Here is an 18652-nt window from a genome sequence, read left to right as displayed (position 1 = left end):
GAACAAACTTTGCTTTTGAATAGCCCATTCTTATTCGTTATTGTTGTACTGTGTTATTGGCAATATGTAACATTACACTCCAGTTTACACACGTAGACCCAACACGTTGTAGCAGAGTATGTCGTAAACGAACGTGAAACAAGTAATAACTCGGCTCCTTGTTTTTGTAAGAACGACATTTATTTCCAGGTGCTTTCTTTTTCACAATAAACCGTGATCGTGCTCCTTCTTTCTGACCTCTGACCTCTGACCTCTCGTACGTCTTTATCTTACGGTTACGTCATTTCGCATTTCGTATACATTTTCATACGCGTGCCTGCGCTCTGTTACAAAATATAACGTGTTAAGCTATAATTTATCTTTAAAAAAATAGTCCGATCCAAAAACTGTTAATGTGAAACAATTTTATATGAGCATCTACAAAAAAAAAACTAAAATCAGTAAGATATATAACTAATCTTAAACTTAAGGTGATAATAAGAGTTATCTCCCTTCAATTTAAAAATATGCAAACAAATACAAATTAAATTCTAAAATTACTACTTTGCATTCCGGGTAACGCCAGGTATGTACAGCTAGTTAGTTAACTTATCCTCCTCGGACTGAGGACAACATTTACTTTTATTAAAATTACAACGAGTAGTTTCCTGATTGATGTTGAGGTGATGTATGATGTCATGTGTGATATGATGAGCATCATTCATTCATGTTTCTGAATTTTTAGATGAGATTTGATAATTCGTATTATCTATATATTAATACGATAGATTGTGTGTTATTGATTTTCAGTGTCATGCTTACATCCAAGTCGGTTAATTGTTATGGACTTCCATTTCTTGTAATAAATAATTTTATCAAGAATTCTTCATAAGTTTTGGTTTCGGTTTCGATTATGGCTGAAGATTCAAGTTATACATATACATATTTTTTTCATAAATTTTTATTTCGGTTTCGATTCAAGCTGATGCACTCCAGTCATATGGATATATTTTTTATTTTTGAAATCGCAACTTTATGATATATAAAAATTGATATAACATTAACTCTATAATAATAATAATAATAATAATAATAATAATAATAATAATAATAATAATAATAATAATACGAAATCTGCAAGAATTTAAATATCATATTAAAGCATACTTTACGACCGGGCTACGTCGGGCGTCCCCGCTAGCTATATATACTTTTGCAGTTTTAACAAAAAAGCTACAATAATATCAGAGCGTCTCCATTTACACTGAACATTCACAGAATGCCAACATCAATATATTACATATGAATGAGTCCCCTGTGGAATTTTCACTGGTCTCGTTAGTTTGGATTATTCTGAGTACTGTTCTTGGATGTTATTTACACAGCGTTTCGACTGATGTAAATTTCGAGCGTCTTAAGTGTATATTGTCGAACTCGGGAATCTTTCTAGCGAACTCGGGAATCTGACGGAATTTCAATCAGAACGGGACGGACTGCCATGTAGTTGATAAAGGATTTGGTAAAAACACAGTTGTAAGTTACATTCTTTTGCAGAGTGAAGGTTCAGTCCTTAGTTCAGGCGACACTTAAAATATAATTGCGAATTACCTAGGACTTCTTCCAGCCAGGACGAAAGCATGCTGCTCCCGTGGATTAAACAAAGGGTTCCATTCGAAATTCGATGCAGATTCCAGATTTCGACAGAATGATTCCAGAGTTCAGTAAAATATACTTAAAAAAGATCGAAGTGTACATCGGCCGAAACGTTGTGAAAATAAAACTCAAGATGGGAACAATAGTCCGGAGAATTCACATAATACGAATAATTCATTCGTTCTCATATGAATCAGATGATTATTGTTGGCGGTCGTTTCCTCGATATCTTTCTAGTTAGAATTATCTCTAGAAAGGCATCGGGTACAACTCTAGCCATCGTCAACTCACAATGTAGAGGTGTACCATAGATTAGGATTATCAACTGGTTTCTAGCACCAACGCTTGTTCTATCGCAAGACGAATACGGACGAATTTTACGAGAAATTTAAAGACCTGCTTTCTGGTAATTTCGACGAGCAATTTCCATGTTTATTCATCTATTGGTTAATCCATTTAAGGAGATCGATGCCTTGTTGAGCAAGCATTTCCATAATTAAATGCTAAATATATGTACATCGACGCAGATGTCAGTGACTGTATTTGCATAAAATGACTCAAATCGACGATCCTTCTTTCGATTGAAAGTCGAACGATTTGCATCTTCACTAAATCACAAACATTGCTGATTGTTGGCAGAAGGTAGTGGACACTAATGTTTTTCTTTTGTATTTAAAACATATATTTTGTTTTAAAAAATTATTAGGAAATGATAGTAGTTAACAAATAGAAAAAAAAACATGGTAATAGTGGAGGTCACTTAGCCCTCAATCATATAGTAGACTAGAAGATGTGCCCGGCGTTGCCCGTTATTAAACGTAACGTTAAAATCCCTTAAAAAATAAATACCAAACGGAAAGAGACTGAGACATGTGCATGCGATTATTACACACACACACACACACACACACACACACACAGTACACACACACAGTACACACACAGGCTCCTTCAGTATTTGACAGACTATGGATACCCACGACGGGGTACCTGCGTGTGAAATTTTTGTGGCAGTAGGTGTGCAATCTCCAACCACACCTCTCCTGAGTTGACATTGTTAAATACCAGTGCCAAGTGACGTGTATGTACAAGACGACTGGAAACAAATACCGAGATAAGTGGAGAGCACACACAGCGCCTAGAATTCCCAAATGATCACCCATCTGGTACTAGCCAGGCTCAACGTTGCTTAACTTCGGAGATCTGATGAGAACCGGTGTGTCAATGCTATTATGCCGTATATTGTGGTGATATGCGGCTTGACATAAAGGATTCTTTCGATGTCAAGAATCTTTCAAATCAAAGCCAAACGATTCGTATTTTTGACAAAATGATACATGTTCTTTAGAATGGGCGGAAATATCGCATGCTTCTTTTGTTCCAGCTTGCTTGGCCTGTTTGTTTAGTGGTCTTCATCAAACACGCTGTTTGGTATTTCGTTGCAATAGAGTTTTATATTTTAGTAAGTTCTTTCAAAGAATGCCAGAATAATGGGACACTGATCTTATACTGACTGTTTTATTTTCTTATTCTAAACTAAGATCAAGTGATCATCTGTCTTTACGATAATCACCCTTGCTTTAACTTCTTATATCAAGTTGCTTCATGCTTTGTCTGCAATGATTTTCATAAAAAAAAAACAATCAAACACCTTCCCTGAAGATAATGGTTTTTATTTTGGAGAATAGTTTTTTTTTTAGTAAATTCTTGCATAATATGTCATTTTTATCTATACAGCTCACAAACTTTTCCCCCAATCTTATATACGGCCCTGTCGGTGGGTCATTAGAATACACCGACTGCCCCCCTGCAGAGGGTAAAAGTCCCCCAATGGGGGTCCTGGATATGACCTTAAACTATATCCAGTGGTGAGGCCCCAGCTTGCGGGCTTTGGGGAGTGTGGAGCCACCCTTTAATTACCATTGCTCCCAGGTCCACTCTGACCCGGAGTGGTAGTACCTGTTAGGGTTCCAACTATGGGTTAAATAGAAACCGACTTGAAAACAACAAATATATTCTATTAAAAATTTTCTTCAAAATCTTTGGATTCGGCATTAAATAACCCGAAAAGGGTTGATATGCCGTAAAACAGAAACAACCAACCAACCAACCAACCAACCAACCAACCCAATCTTATATAAGACTAGCGAGGGGGAGGGGCTTGCCTGATCGTAAAATACGCTTAAATATATTTTAATTCATGCAGATTCGTATTTATTATTACAGAGTCAATTCTCTACTGAATATTGGTTATTAGTAGGACTATGACAAGAAATATTCTTTATTATTTAATTGGAATTTATTATTGAAATAAGTATTATTTATTTATTTATCTATTTATTTATTTTTACGGTTCCAGGTGAGAATTGTGTGAAGATACCGGTTTCAATCCTACCCAAAGCCGGCCAGAGTCTTACTTGGCCAAAAAACGTGGTGTGACGACAACAACTATGGATGGCAGTAATTGCAGTGAATGCAGTCAGGAGATTCAGAGTTCCTATCCGTCGCGATTACCACCTGACGAAGGCCAGAGGAATAGTTGGCCGAAACGTCGTGAAACAACTAAGAAAAGATGAGGATTATTATCCGCAATAAATAAAAAAAAGAAAAGAGAATATTCTTATCATTATTTTGACTCTCGAGTATATATCCGACACAATTATACACAGTTAATCGATTGAGGACCACATCACCGAATCTAAAAACATATAAGATATTAACTGATATATATTCGAGAGTCAAAATAATGAAAAGGATATTCTCTTGTCATAACCCTAGTTATTAGTAATTTAAAAACAAAATAATTCCATTTGTTGTTGTTTGTCTCCCAAACTTCATTAATGATGTGATTATTGAATTTATAACTGGTATAAGAGAGAGAGAGAGAGAGAGAGAGAGAGAGAGAGAGAGAGAGAGAGAGAGAGAGGGGGGGATTAATGCTTAATAACATTAAAAAAATCAGTCGTTATGAATGAATAATTCAAGATTGACAAAGGTATGTTAATGGATGTTTAAGAAATATTTTAGAAGTGTGCGACGATGCAACTTTGATAAGGGAACGATTCACCATTTCACAAACATTGTTCCAAACTTTATACACGACACAAAAATATGTATGATTTATAACTGACCTTTTTTACGAAAGAGATTAGCAACCACCAGTTGTTTAATGTTTATTCATGTAAATAGTTATTTCCATTAATGAGATCGGCTTCTTGCTGAGCAAGCGTTCTTTTAATGGATTGCTGCTGATACGTATATCGGCCCAAAATGTAAATCATTGCACGTGCATGGTCACCGGCAATATAGACTAACAAATAAACGTTTAATAATACTAAACGCTAACCGAGATTTGGTACTATGTCCTTAAAAAAAAATTAGCCAATAGATGCAGACAGTAGCAGAGCGGACATTTGCTGGGAATCCTGGAGCTTTAATTGACAACAAGTCTCCCCAGATTTTCAGTACCCTCCATTTCTTATGATAGTATTTACAAATAAATTTGCATTATCTCAACAGCTGTTTGCTATTGATTTCTTGTTGGTAGCGGCCATTATCGTCACTGGAATTTGAGTGGCAATAAGCCTCCCCAAGGTCCCAGTTCTCTTCGTACTTATCCAGCGGAGATCTGGTCAGTGGTCTCTGCTCGATCTTTTCTTCCTCCTTGATTCTACTTGGCTGTTTGGTCTCACTTTTTTTTTTTTTTAGAGGGGCAGTGTTATGATTATTGTGGATGGGATGAGGTTAGAGAACTTATAGATATGCGGCTTCAATATTCTTGGTTCCATGGGGCTTTTCATGTTTTGTCTCTGCAGTAGTTTGTCTCGTCCGCGCTTATTGTTCATGTGGGGCAGTCTCCATATTAAAGGGGTTTCCTTAATATTTCAGCTGTTTTCATTATTTTTGTTCGTTGTATTTTTTTCCAGTGGTTTCTTTTATTCTAATATCTCCCATTCTTTTTTCAAAGCTTACGGAATTTTTCCTAGTGCTCCTACTATTATAGGTATTATTTTGATTTTCTTCATCTTGTCATATTGCCATATTAGGACATCTTTTCCTCTTAAAGTATGAAGAAATTACAATTCGCACACAAAATAACATAATTAACCAAACATACTAATTAATTAATACGATATGTCATGAAAATAATATAATTAAATATTATAATAAAATAATAATACCTGAAATATTATATAATAAAATGAAATATAAAATATAATACAAAATAAATATTAATAATATATAAATTAAAATAGTATATGAAAAATATATAAATACAATTACTTAAATATTAGAAAGTGAAAATGTCCTTATAAGCGTTTTAAGAGACTTTTAAAATATAACTGACAAAAGTATTCTTTTTTCGTTGGTTCCAGAAGGTTCCTTCTCCAGTATTTACTAGAAATTGAAGTATATACGTTTGTAAAACCAGTTATTAATTCGTACACTAAATGAAAGGGATGCAAAATTGGAGGCGACCTTTTAGCTAAATATCAATTTAACTCCGGCCACAATTGAGAACTGAAATAACCCCTGGTCGCAAAAAACAAGCCTACTTAACATCAAGCCAAACAAACCACTGCAAACAAACCACAACGGACAACATATTGGTAAATATAGATTTTCCTGAATTTTGTTATTGACCAAAGTTATTTCAGTATTTCTAACGTATAGTAATAACTAGAAATAAAACCTTTTAGTTATCTCCCTTAGATCATTTATTTTAATGTAAAATAGTTTTGTTACTTTTACTTTTGTTTGCAAAAATAATTTTTTTTCTTTTTATAACTCCATTCGCCGTTTTTCTTTTCACTCTTTTTTTATTTAAATAAATTGTGCACACAAACACGTAGCAATCCTCCATATCTCTTTCAGCTCTCTGTGTATATGCTCCGTTTCTCCTTTTCTTTGATATTCACCCTGTGGTCAGCTGGAACAGCAAAGTCTACGATTTGACAGGATTTTTCTTTCTTGTTAATTATTATGACATCCTGTCTTCTTGCTTGGATGGGTTTATCAGTTTGTATGCCCATGTCCCATAGGATTTTGTGATTCTCGTTTTCAAGTACTGTTTGCCGGCTTATGTTTGTACCACTTTTCTGTGCGTTCAAGATGCAGTTGTTTGCATAATTCCCAGTGTACTGCCCTTCCCACTTGGTCGTTTCTGTTCTTGTATTCTTTTTGGGTCAGTTTGCTGCATTCACTTACTATATGGTTTATCGTTTCATCTCTTTACTCACAGAGTCTGCATTTGCTGTTTTCTTGTATTTTGTCGATCTTTGTTTGATGTGGTTGGTTGTTATCGAGTGATCTTGTGCTGCGGTTATTAGGGATTCAGTTTCTAGGCTTATGTGTCCTTTTCACATCCATGTCCAAGTGTTTTCGTATTTTCATCTTTTGTCATCCTGATGAATCTTTCATGTAATTCTTTTTCTTCCCATTTTCTTTTCTCGTCTTATCCTTTATCTCTGTTTTCTATTTTGTCGATTTTTTCAGTCTTTCTCGCTGCCATGATTATCCTTTCCGTGTTTTGCGTTATATATTTTTCTAATTCTTTTTTTTTTGTGTGTATGTGTGTGTGTGTGTGTGTGTGTCATGCACACAGTCTTCTGTACAAACTAGTCATTTTCCGCGTCCTTTTCTTTGCATATAAAGTCAGTAAACATCGTCCTTTGGTTGTAGTGCATTGTGCATGGTCATGAGTTCCCTGGTCTTCTGATCGAGATGTCTCAATTCGTCTTTGGTCCATCCTATGAACGGTCCTGAGTATCTTACTAGTGATACTTCCCATGTGTCTATACATTTTATTAAGGTGTTGCTATAGAATTTCATTTCTAGAAATTTTCTTGTTCTCCTGAGTAATTCCTTTCCGATTATCTCTTTCATTTCTGTGGTTTTGATGGTGTCTGCTCCCAGAAATTCCACGTATTTATAGGCGTCTTGTTCCTCTAGTATCCTCATCTCCGTTTGGTTGAGTAGTTCCATGGCTTCTGTTGTCTCCATTTTCCCCCTTTCTTATAACAAGTAGTGCGCACTTTTCCATACCAAACTCCATTTGGATATCCTGGCTGAAGATCCTGATAGTGTTTATTAGTGTCTCTAGTTCCTTTTCAGTCCTTGAAAAAATTTATTATCATTATTATTATTATTATTATTATTATTATTATTATTATTATTATTATTATTATTATTATTATTATTATTATTATTGTTATTATTATTATTATTATTATTATTATTGTTATTATTATTATTATTATTATTATTATTATTATTATTATTATTGTTATTATTATTATTGTTATTATTATTATTATTATTATTATTATTATTATTATTATTGTTGTTATTATTATTATTATTATTATTATTATTATTATTATTATTATTATTGTTATTATTATTATTATTATTATTGTTATTATTATTATTATTATTATTATTGTTATTATTATTATTATTATTATTATTATTATTATTATTGTTATTATTATTATTATTATTATTATTATTATTATTATTATTATTATTATTTACTAAGAGTAGTCACACAAGCCATTATCAAAGATTTTTCTTTGAGAACAACGTGTGACATTGTCTGGAGTCTGAGTGACAACAAGTCTCCCCAGATTTCCAGTACTCTCCACCTCTTTTGATAACTATTGCAAATGGATGTGTGCTATCATAGCAGCCGCTTACCATTGGTTTCTTGTTGGCGGCGACGACTTGTCTTCACTGGAATTTGGGTGGCAACAAGCCTTCCCAAGGTCACAAGAAATTTAGATGTCATAGCATCTATATTGAATATGAAATATTCAAAGAAAATGTTTCATTGAAGGGGGGTTGGGAAATAAAACAATTAGATTTTGAATTGTAATGGAATATCTAAGTCAGATATTTAAGCCAGATATTTAAGCCAGATATTTAAGCCAGATATTTAAATCAATAAAATGTTGGCGCTTCTACACTATTGGGACGAAATTTCGCACATGAAAACAATGGTATCTACGTATTCCTCGTATTTTTAAGATGATTATATAAAAAAATTACGAAAATAAATAAGATAGAAAATTATTGGCGCTTATGTCTTCTTTCATGCCATGTTGTAAAGTCGGAGAAAGAAGTCTGTTCGTAAAGAGCCGCGCATTGTATGTAACGGTTGTATTTTGAAATGTTATAACTCTGCGTAGGCAACGCGATAATAACGTCAAGGTGAGAGTTCATATAAAAACGTTGTTTTAATTTGAATAAAATAAAATACGCATCAAATGCGCTTAAAACCAAATACAACGTAATATTAGGAAAATAAACAAAAATATTTACAAATATATATGGAGTATACGTCTGAAATATATTTGTTATAAATTTCAAACAAGTAAAATATTTGTTTATTTTCCTAATATTACGTTGTGATTTGGCTTTCAAGCGCACTTGATGCGCATTTTATTTTATTCAAATTAAAACATTTCTGTATGAACTCTCATCCTTGACGTTACTACGTAGCTAGTTGAAACCATTTTTTTTTCTGAAAATTCCATTTATCGACTACAAAATCTCGTCCAAATTCTGCAGAAGCACCAAATATTGCATAGTTTGTTTTTATAATGAGGAGTCGAATGTTGGTTTTAGTATAACAAGAGTTAATTTACGATAAGAATAACATTGTCTTTGTTATGTGACGTCAGAGAGTGAACTAAGAACGATAGGATTTTCATATATTGGCAGGACAGGCCAGTTAATCTTGAATTCTTGTCTGAGAGTTGGAATCGACAGTTTCTTGTGGATCAATGTAGCATGTTCCTATTTATTAACTCCCCTCCCCCCCCCATTCCCACGAGGACAGAGTTAGGCACAATGTTTTTTTTTTTTTTTTTTTTTTTTTTTTCGTGGAGAAAATCCAGCTCTACAAAAAGCGGCACTCTGGATTGGAATAAAAATAAAAAAGTATCTCGGTCTAGAAGGATCTTGCCTTCATTGATCGAGGAAAGGACGGTTAGAGTATAATATCATTAGAACAGATACTACACTTTTCTCCTAGGTCAAGGAAGTACTGTTGGCACATCTATGAGATACCTGCACCTGGCACCTTGTGTGGTTTTCACCCTAGGTTGGTTGGACCGACTTCCTCTGAAAGAGGGAATTTCTAGGGAAATAGTACCAAATTGACTTCGCAGTCTAGTGGGATACAACCTCTCTCGTTTTTTACGGCAGCTTTCTTTCAGAAGAGACGTTTCTAGACTTTATCTATTCTAGCGTTATTTCCATGGAAGTTTCTCCAGTGAGACTCAATCTCTGATTCCTCCGAGTAAGACATGCACAGCAAGAACTCGTTACTACAACTGAAAAAAAAAACTTTCTTCTTTACTTTTCTTCTGCGTGCCTAAAGTCAGACGAATTTCCATGAACAATGTCTCTTTCCATCATTAGCACGGAACACTGTTTTCATGCAGACCAAAACATGTTCGTCTTTAGATCCAGAAATATATACCTTGAACTGCTCGTATAATAAATCAAATCTTATTCATTATTTTCAATGCTTTCATATTCTTCGTTAGTCAACTGACAATACATGCATCTTATTATTATTGGTAAGTGGTGAGATTAATGAAAAAATAGAAAATCAGAAACAAGCAAAGGAATAAACGAAGAGTTACACGCTGCAAATATGAACAAGAGAACAAAATAAGGATAAAACATTCAAGATAAAACAAAGCAGGCGAGAGTAAAGCAGTAGGCCTAGATATATCTAAGGCTTTTGGCAGGGTATGGCACGATGGTCTTCTCAGGAAAATCAGACGAATACTTAATATAATTAAACCCTTCTTAAGTAAGAGAATAATCCAGGTTGCCCTTGATGGTCTTACATCTAAACAATATAATATAAATGCGGGAGTACCTCAGGGGTTTATCCTTGGACCTTTATTATTTCTAATATTCATAAATGATTCCCTGATAAAATTGTCTCTGAGATGGGTATATTTGCTGATGACACTACGCTCTATAACAGGCACGAGGGGAAAACAAATGAACACATATCTAAGGAAATGGCCGAAACACTAGAGAAAGACCTCTAATCTGTAGTAGAATGAGGGCATAAATGGATGGTCACATTCAATGCTGATAAGACTAAGCACCCCTCGGCCTGTTCTACAAGTATTTTAATGGTGAATGCTCTGACGAAGTACAAGCACGTGTACTCCCTCAACGTAAATACCTCTGAAAAACCCGACAAGCAGCTAAATCCCACCCCTTCACAGTAGAGATCCCTAGGTGTAAGAAAGCCTTCTACTCCAATAGTTTCTTCCCCAGAACTGCTAGACTTTGGAACTCCCTTCCGGGATTCAGCTTTCCCAACTGTACTGACATGCAGAAGTTCAAGTGTAATGTGAACAGACATCTTGCTGCTCATCTCCCTTCATAATATCCCTGCAACTTATGCCCCTGATAGTAGGACCCCTGCATCCAAGTGGCACTGTGCCTTGTTTGGAGTGAAAATTGAATTAAATAAATAAAGAGGTCATGCGCATATCCAATTATCATTACTGGTTTATTTTCATTAGGCTGAACTTGTATTCTGGGGAGTTGATGGCAAAATAATGATGTGTAATGTATTCTCCGATAACAGCATTAAGAGTAGCTGTCTTGTGTCTAATTAATACAAGTGCAAAAAAAAATCAATATTTTGTTTTAGTTTGAAATAAATATGCATATTTTTATAGCACTGAGTTCACCTTGTGCTGGCGTGTTATCTATTTTAAAGGGGATAACTCATGCTCAAACAAGAAACGAAAGCTTCAATACGTAAAAAAAAAATTGTATGTTGTTTGAACTTTTTGTATTTGCAAAACTAGATAGTTTTATTTGCATAAATAAATGCTTGCAGGAATGTACAGCAAAAAAGATTAAAAGTCTGCCACGAATCGATTACTTAAACAAACATTCTTTATCAATAATAGACACGGGTTTTAAGAATGTAACTGATGTTTAAACAACACTCATAAATATTGAAGTTCGGTTTTACTTGAAATGCATACAGTATTCTGTATTTATTAAGCCAATCCTTTTTTTATCGGGCGTTTAAATTGATGGCCACATGGAGGTAACATCTTAGCATCGAGACGAGTGAGGAAGAGAAAACTTGCAGAAAGAAAGAGAGAAAGTATGTGTGATAAAGGATTCTCTCCCTCTTCTCTCTCTCTCTCTCTCTCTCTTTATCTATCTATCTATCTATCTATCTATCTATCTATCTATCTATCTATCTCCTACTGTCGCAGATACACACTATCTCTCATTCCGCAACTCATTACCTCACTTTCCGCTATATCTAAAAAAAATAAATAAATAAAAAATTCATGTTTATATATTTGTACAGGTTTCACTCCTAAAACTAATTACTCGTTCATTATGGACTTTGGAACACAGCTGCTATGTATAAGGGGATAAAAATATGGGCTATATTTAATTTAATTTAGTTTTATGAGAAAGAGGTAAAAGAGGTGAAAATTCAGATATTTCTGGTTTTTATGAAATTTCATCGATAGTTATTAGACATCAATTAATAAATATTTAAGATAAAATCAATTAATGAATATTTAAGATAAAAGTATTTACTTATTAATTTAATTATTAATTTAAGATAAAATTATTTAGTTATTAATTTAATTATCAATTTAATCATTAACTTAAGATGACATTATTTAACTATTAATTTAATTATTAATTTAAGATAAAATTATTTAGTTATTAATTTAATTATTAACTTAAGATAAAATTATTTAATTATTAATTTAATTATTAATTTAGCATAAAATTATTCAATTATTAATTTAACAGAAAATCAATTAATAAATATTTAAGATAAAATTATAAATAATTTAAGGTTTTTAGAGATTTTAGAAGGGTTTAGACTGCGTAATATGAGAGCAACTTTCCATTTGAAAATTAAAATATTTCTAATTGTATTTAACTGCATCCATAATCAGTACACACCAGTTAAAAAACTCCTTGAATTTTATAAAATAAAATACCCAACAAGTGCACTTGAAAGCCAAATCACAACGTAATGTTAAAAAAATAGACAAATATTTTACTTGTTTGAAATTTATAACATAAATATATTTCGGAGTTATACTCCATCCTCAGTATGGTGTTTTCTTTCTTTTTTTTCTTCTTCCTTACCATGCTATAAAGTTGGAGAAATAAAAGTGTTTGTAAAGAGCCGCGCGTTGTATCACATCGGTTGTATTTTGAAATGTTGGAACTGTGCGTAGGCAACACGAGAATAACGTCAAGGGTGTCGGAAGAAGAAAAAAGAAAGAAAACAGCATGCTGAGGATGGAGTTTATCCCCGAAATATATTTATGTTATAAATTTCAAACAAGTAGAATATTTGTTTATTTTCCTAATATTACGTTGTGATTTGGCTTTCACTTGATGCGTATTTTATTTTATTCAAATTAAAACAGCACCCTTTAATTTTAATTTCTTCATCGTATTTTTAAATTTTAGACATTTTCTAGAAGCAAAATCATGTAATGGATTTTGATCACAATTGGAATAAGGATTCTAGACATAAGATTAAATATTATTATATCTTGATTTTAATCTTCATAATAGGACATGTTGAGAATATCTTTGAAATATTTTCATTTATTTATTTTATCAAAATAAACATTATTCAGGTCCATGATGATGATCGATGCAAGGTAGAAAATAATTGGTTAAAATATCCGCACCGACGGCGAACACGTTATCTCTAAGACTACTGACATAAAGGAGTTCTGTAGAAGCATTTTTTTTTTTACCTCTCCGACCTGTAAAATAGTTCGATTGTTTAATTAACATAAACATAAGATAAAATATACTCATTAAAATAAAAAAAATAGTGCGTATGTCGTCTAATGGAGATTTGAACACATTCATGTCAAGTCAAAACATACTATTACGTACTTACATATCATGACGAAATTGGTATAAATTCTAAAAATTACAAAAAAAAAAAAAATGATCCAGAGAAAAAAAAATTACAAGTAAAAATAGAATTTATCAAATCATCGAATTTTATCAAATGTTATATCTTATGACAAACAGACTTATCTCCCTTGCTTTCCTTGAAATGTGCTATATCTTTTTATGAAAAATAGATAATTTCGTAATTTTTAGAAGTTTATACTAATTTCGTCATGACACGTAAGTATCTAACAGGTTTTTGTTTATTTGAAATACATTTATTTGAAATCCCATTATTCTGCACACAAGCACTAAATATAATAGTGAACAATTATCAAATATTGTCCTTCCATTTTTAATCATAATAAAAAAGAATAAATGTTTTCTCTTCATAGTACGTGATTATGCAAAATAATTGTTCGGTCGGCTTAGAAAGAAAACGTTCAAAATGTCGTATGTTTGTTTCTAATGTTATTCTTTTCGTATTTTTAATTTTTAATTTTGAAGAATATGTTACAAAAAGATTAAAGAACTTCAGACATCACTAAGAACATCGGGTCAAAATTATTGATTCTAAGCTTCCAGTTAGTTTGGTTCTTAAATCAGCTGTTTAACTGCAACGCTGCGACACTCAGAAATGATTGCATCACGGGGATTTCATATACTCGTGTACTGTTACTCAGTTACCTTGAAACATCCCTGCAATAGTTGCAAATAATCCTTCCATGACAGAAATCCCCCATCCGTCTACTACTCAAAATATAACTCTAATTAGTGAATCGACTGATCCACCAATTGTTTCACCTACAAAGAACAACATCACAACTGACAACACAAATAATAATACCGATATTGATGAATATAGTGATGATAGCAATAATAATAATAATAATAATAATAATAATAATAATAATAATAATAATAATTAAACCTGCGACTATAAAATTACTTAATATAAGAGATTTCTTCTATTCCTATTTTTGTGAAACTAAAGGAGCTGTCGTATTATGTCCGCGTATATGTATGTTTGTTTTTATACGTAATGTGTGAGTTTATGTCTGTGTGCATATGTGTATGTGTGCATCCATATGTATGTATGTATGTATGTATTTTTTTTTTTTAATCCTTCAGGGAGACTAGCCACCCTCCTCACCAAACAAGTCTGGTGGGGGAACCAGTTTAGTCGCCGGTGACCCGACCATGAGGCAGCTAGTACCAAAGGGCGAATTAACCCTTTTTGGGGGTCAACGGCCAACTAGCACCGTGTGTGTTTGTGTGTATGTATGTGTGTGCTGGGATGGAGAGGACTCCCGTAAGCCGTGGTGAAGGCAACCTTTCTAGGAGAAGCAAATCTCTGATTTAAAAAACCATAAAGCGGGAGACCAGTACCCGCATTAAGCTGGTCTGCAGTTTAACTTGTTGCTGGCTATCTTGCTCTTGCTTGTTGCTGGATCTCAACATCTTGAACCGAGAGAGAGACTTAGCTGTCGTACAAAGCTAAGACTCTGTAACATCATCTGTGTATAGATATTCCCTCAGGCATTTGTCTATAAAAATGGTCCTGTGGCGATGGAAGTCAATGGTCCTGTGGCAATGGAAGTCATTTTCGGGCTCATGGACTTTAAGTGTCTGAGGGAGTGACACTCGTCTGACAAGACGTTGCAATCATCATCATGTATGTATGTATGTACGTACGTATGTATGTTAAAGTCTCGAACGACAGGTCGTATTTTTAATCTTAGAAAATTTAATGTCAAAACCAAGCTGCTTCATGTCTTGGTCAAGGAGTTACTGTATGCAAACGATGCTGTTTTTTTTTTGTTGTTTTTTTTTGTTTTTTTGTTTTTTTGTCGCACACTCAGACTGATATGCAGCATATAATGGATAGCTTTGCTGGCTCCTGCATTGCCTTTGGTCTGAGGATCAGTCTGTCTAAAACAAAGGTGATGTTCACTCCTGCACCGGGCCAGCTATACGTGGAACCGAACATCATAGTCTGTGGTGCTAGACTGGGAGTAGTTGATTCATTTGTGTACCATGGTAGTTCTCTGTCGAGGGATGGCTGTCTCGACACTGAAATCCACAGGCAAATTCAGAAGGCATCTGTAGCTTTTGGAAGGTTGGAGAAAAGAGCATGGTCTAATCGTGGCATCACAGACAAGACTAAGATCTGAATTTACAATACCTGTGTGCTAACCACACTGTTGTATTCATCGGAGACATGGTTATTGCATGAAAGGCACATTAAATGGCTTGAACGATTTCGCCAAAAATGCTTAAGACATATCTTAAACATCAAGTGGCAAGCACAAGTATCCGATACTGAAGTCTTTGTGAGAGCATGTTGCTCTTGTGTTGAGACCCTTGTAATCAGATCTCACATGCGTTGGGTGGACCACTTGGTTCGGATAAAAGATTGTAGGCTGCCAAAACAAATTTTTTACGGGGAGCTAGAAAATGGCAAGCGCCCCCAACAGAAGCCTAGGAAGAGGTTCAGAGACTCTACAAAGAATAATTTGAAAGTCTTACAAATCGACATCGACACATGGGAAGAACTTACTCTGCAAAGACCGAAGTGGTTAAAGCTTGTACGTGAAAGTTGTGATGCTCTAGAGAAAAGAAAGCAGGCCCACAGCACTCTGAAGCGAGAGCTTCGCAAGAGTTTAATTGACGGTCTTAACCATGACACACAGAGCTGGAAATGCGACACTTGTGAACGAGTACTTTTGTTAAAAGCTGGCTACGTCAACCACCTTAAGTCGCACAAAACTCCTGCTCGGGTCAACTTTGTACCTATTAGTCCGAACCAAACGATCTGTTTAACATGCAGCAAAGTTTGCAAGTCTACTGATGGTCTGAGAAGACATGTGATTGTTCATAGGAATACCCTTCAACCTCCAGAGGAAGTCAACTCGATGGAAATTGCTCAATTTGTATGTCACATCTGCCTCAAGATGTGCAAATCTGCGGCGGGAGTACAGAGTCATCTGAGATGGCATGGACGACAAGATTGAACGAGCTCAATGTGACGGCGATCATCTGGAAAGATGCAGCAATACACATATATGCACCTATGTTTTTGTGTAATTACATGTGTATGCGTCCTTATTGCTTATGAGTTTTCCTTTAGTCCCACTTCTTTTCCTATATAATTTCATATTATTTTATATTAGTTTATAAAATATTTTATATATGTGTGTACATGCATTTATACATTTATATATGTATATATGTGTATGCGTACAGTTATAATTATAACCTTGCATTAATTTATTCAACCATCAGTAATCCTCTCACGAACTTCAAATTTTCTTTTCAAATTTAAAATAAATAAATCTGAATTATGTTCATGTCTGAGTCAAATAGACCTCAACTGACCTATATTTATCTGTTCTAAAAATAGATTCGGAAAGATGATTCTCTATCTGCCCCATTTTCCCCTTTCTTACTCGTCCTCTCCCTCAACTATGTCTATCTCTCTTTCTCCCCTCCCCTTTTGAATCTTACTACTTTTCTCTCTCCTTTGTTCTTACTTCTCCTTTTTTGTGATTTTCCTCTCTTTCTCTCACCGCACCATTGCTCATTTTACCCAGGACGTTTATAATTCTGTTGTCTTATGGATTACCAATGGATTTTCAACGAACCCATTTCTGAATTTTCCTGTTCTGAATTTTACCGTCTTACTCAATTAAATTTGTCTCCCTTTTTTCCGTTTCTTGCTTTTTTAATTCCATTGAATCCCTATAATTTGTCTCTAACTTTGAAATGACTTTTTGATGCAAACATGATTGATTTCATCTTGTTTGTTTCCTTTTATGCATTAACCTGCAAAATTTATTGTATATTTTGCAAATTTCTTCCCTTTTTGCATTATTTGAAACTTCATGGAATAAGGTTTTTCTTGTCCTTGTCGAGTAATACAAACTTTGTATACCTTGCTTAAAGGTTTAAAAGATTTTAAAAATTTAAATAAATTCCAATAACAAGATTTATATATATATATATATATATATATATATATATATATATATATATATATATATATAATAAAATGACTGCAGAAATTCCCCTCTGTAGGTTTGCAGCAACAGATGCCATATACAAATTTATTATGTCTAGACTATTAACCACTATCTTATGTAACTTTAGAATAATATTTTAGACACATTTAGTTGTTATAATAAAATCCTTCATTTCATTCTAGGAGCAACATCATTACAATTGCAACCATATTTAGAAGAAGTAGTTCCTATTCCCCCCCTAAATATTAAGTCCTCCTTACCCCCCCCCCCGCCTCGTCAAGACCGAGAGGAAATATATATATTCTACAGATAATGTACTTGCACCATTTCGTAACTGGATCATAAACTCACAGACATAACATATCCTTTCGATTTCCCGATCCAAAAATAATAAATTCTCCCTTCTCAAATTCCGCCCATTCTCATTGGCTGAGGGCTGACAATTCGATTTTTCCAGAATCTACATCTTTAATACATAAACGAACGCTCCAGAACGTTTCAAATATGGCGGAACTCTACAAGAAGTCATAGTTTTAAAAAATAACTTAAATACAAACATAATAACCGCTCATGCACAGAAAATTAAGTACTGATAACCTTACACTGGCCTATGCACCTATTAACAACACACCACTATCTGCCGCCCACCAAAAACAACCCCTGAAAAAAAAAAACAATATGTACGGGTACCACGTTTATTTTTCGATTTCGGAGCGGCTACGCGAACCTTATAGGATGCTATTTTTATTTTATTTTACTTTGTTTTATAAGGGGGGTTTGTCTTATCATTTTTACTTTTTTTACATCTACTTTTAATGTGGGTGTTTTAAATTATTTACATATTTGTCTACGATTTGCTAGATTTCAATCATGTAACTTATCTTGTCCGCATTTAGTTTTTTTATAACTCAATAACCGCTTAAAATTAAGTTTACGCCCCAATATTTTATGCACGTAGGGTTTAAACTGAATTACTTTGCTTACGAGACAACTTATTTGTTATATGATTGATTTTAAACTAATTAAACCTTTTGTGGAGCATTTTGTTT

At 33.7% G+C, this 18652-nt stretch overlaps 1 protein-coding gene and 1 long non-coding RNA gene across 3 annotated transcripts in view; one reads left to right on the top strand and one right to left on the bottom strand.

Annotated features, from left to right (window-relative positions):
* LOC145277899 (uncharacterized) overlaps nucleotides 1–4977 on the top strand; it is a 246078-nt gene extending 241101 nt beyond the window's left edge. For both annotated transcript variants that reach the window (XR_013868243.1, XR_013868242.1), the window contains exon 3: nucleotides 3992–4977. This is a non-coding gene — a long non-coding RNA (uncharacterized LOC145277899). The remainder of the gene's footprint in view (nucleotides 1–3991) is intronic.
* The window catches only part of LOC145277897 (kelch-like protein 10), a 123341-nt gene that overhangs the window by 69305 nt on the left and 35384 nt on the right, over nucleotides 1–18652 (bottom strand). The window lies entirely within an intron of this gene.

This window comes from Euprymna scolopes, chromosome 6 (assembly GCF_053919585.1).
Source record: "Euprymna scolopes isolate OS-2025 chromosome 6, ASM5391958v1, whole genome shotgun sequence".
Classification (NCBI taxonomy): domain Eukaryota; kingdom Metazoa; phylum Mollusca; class Cephalopoda; order Sepiida; family Sepiolidae; genus Euprymna; species Euprymna scolopes.
Note: the sequence above shows the minus strand (reverse complement) of the source record. Positions and strands in the feature narration are given on the sequence as shown.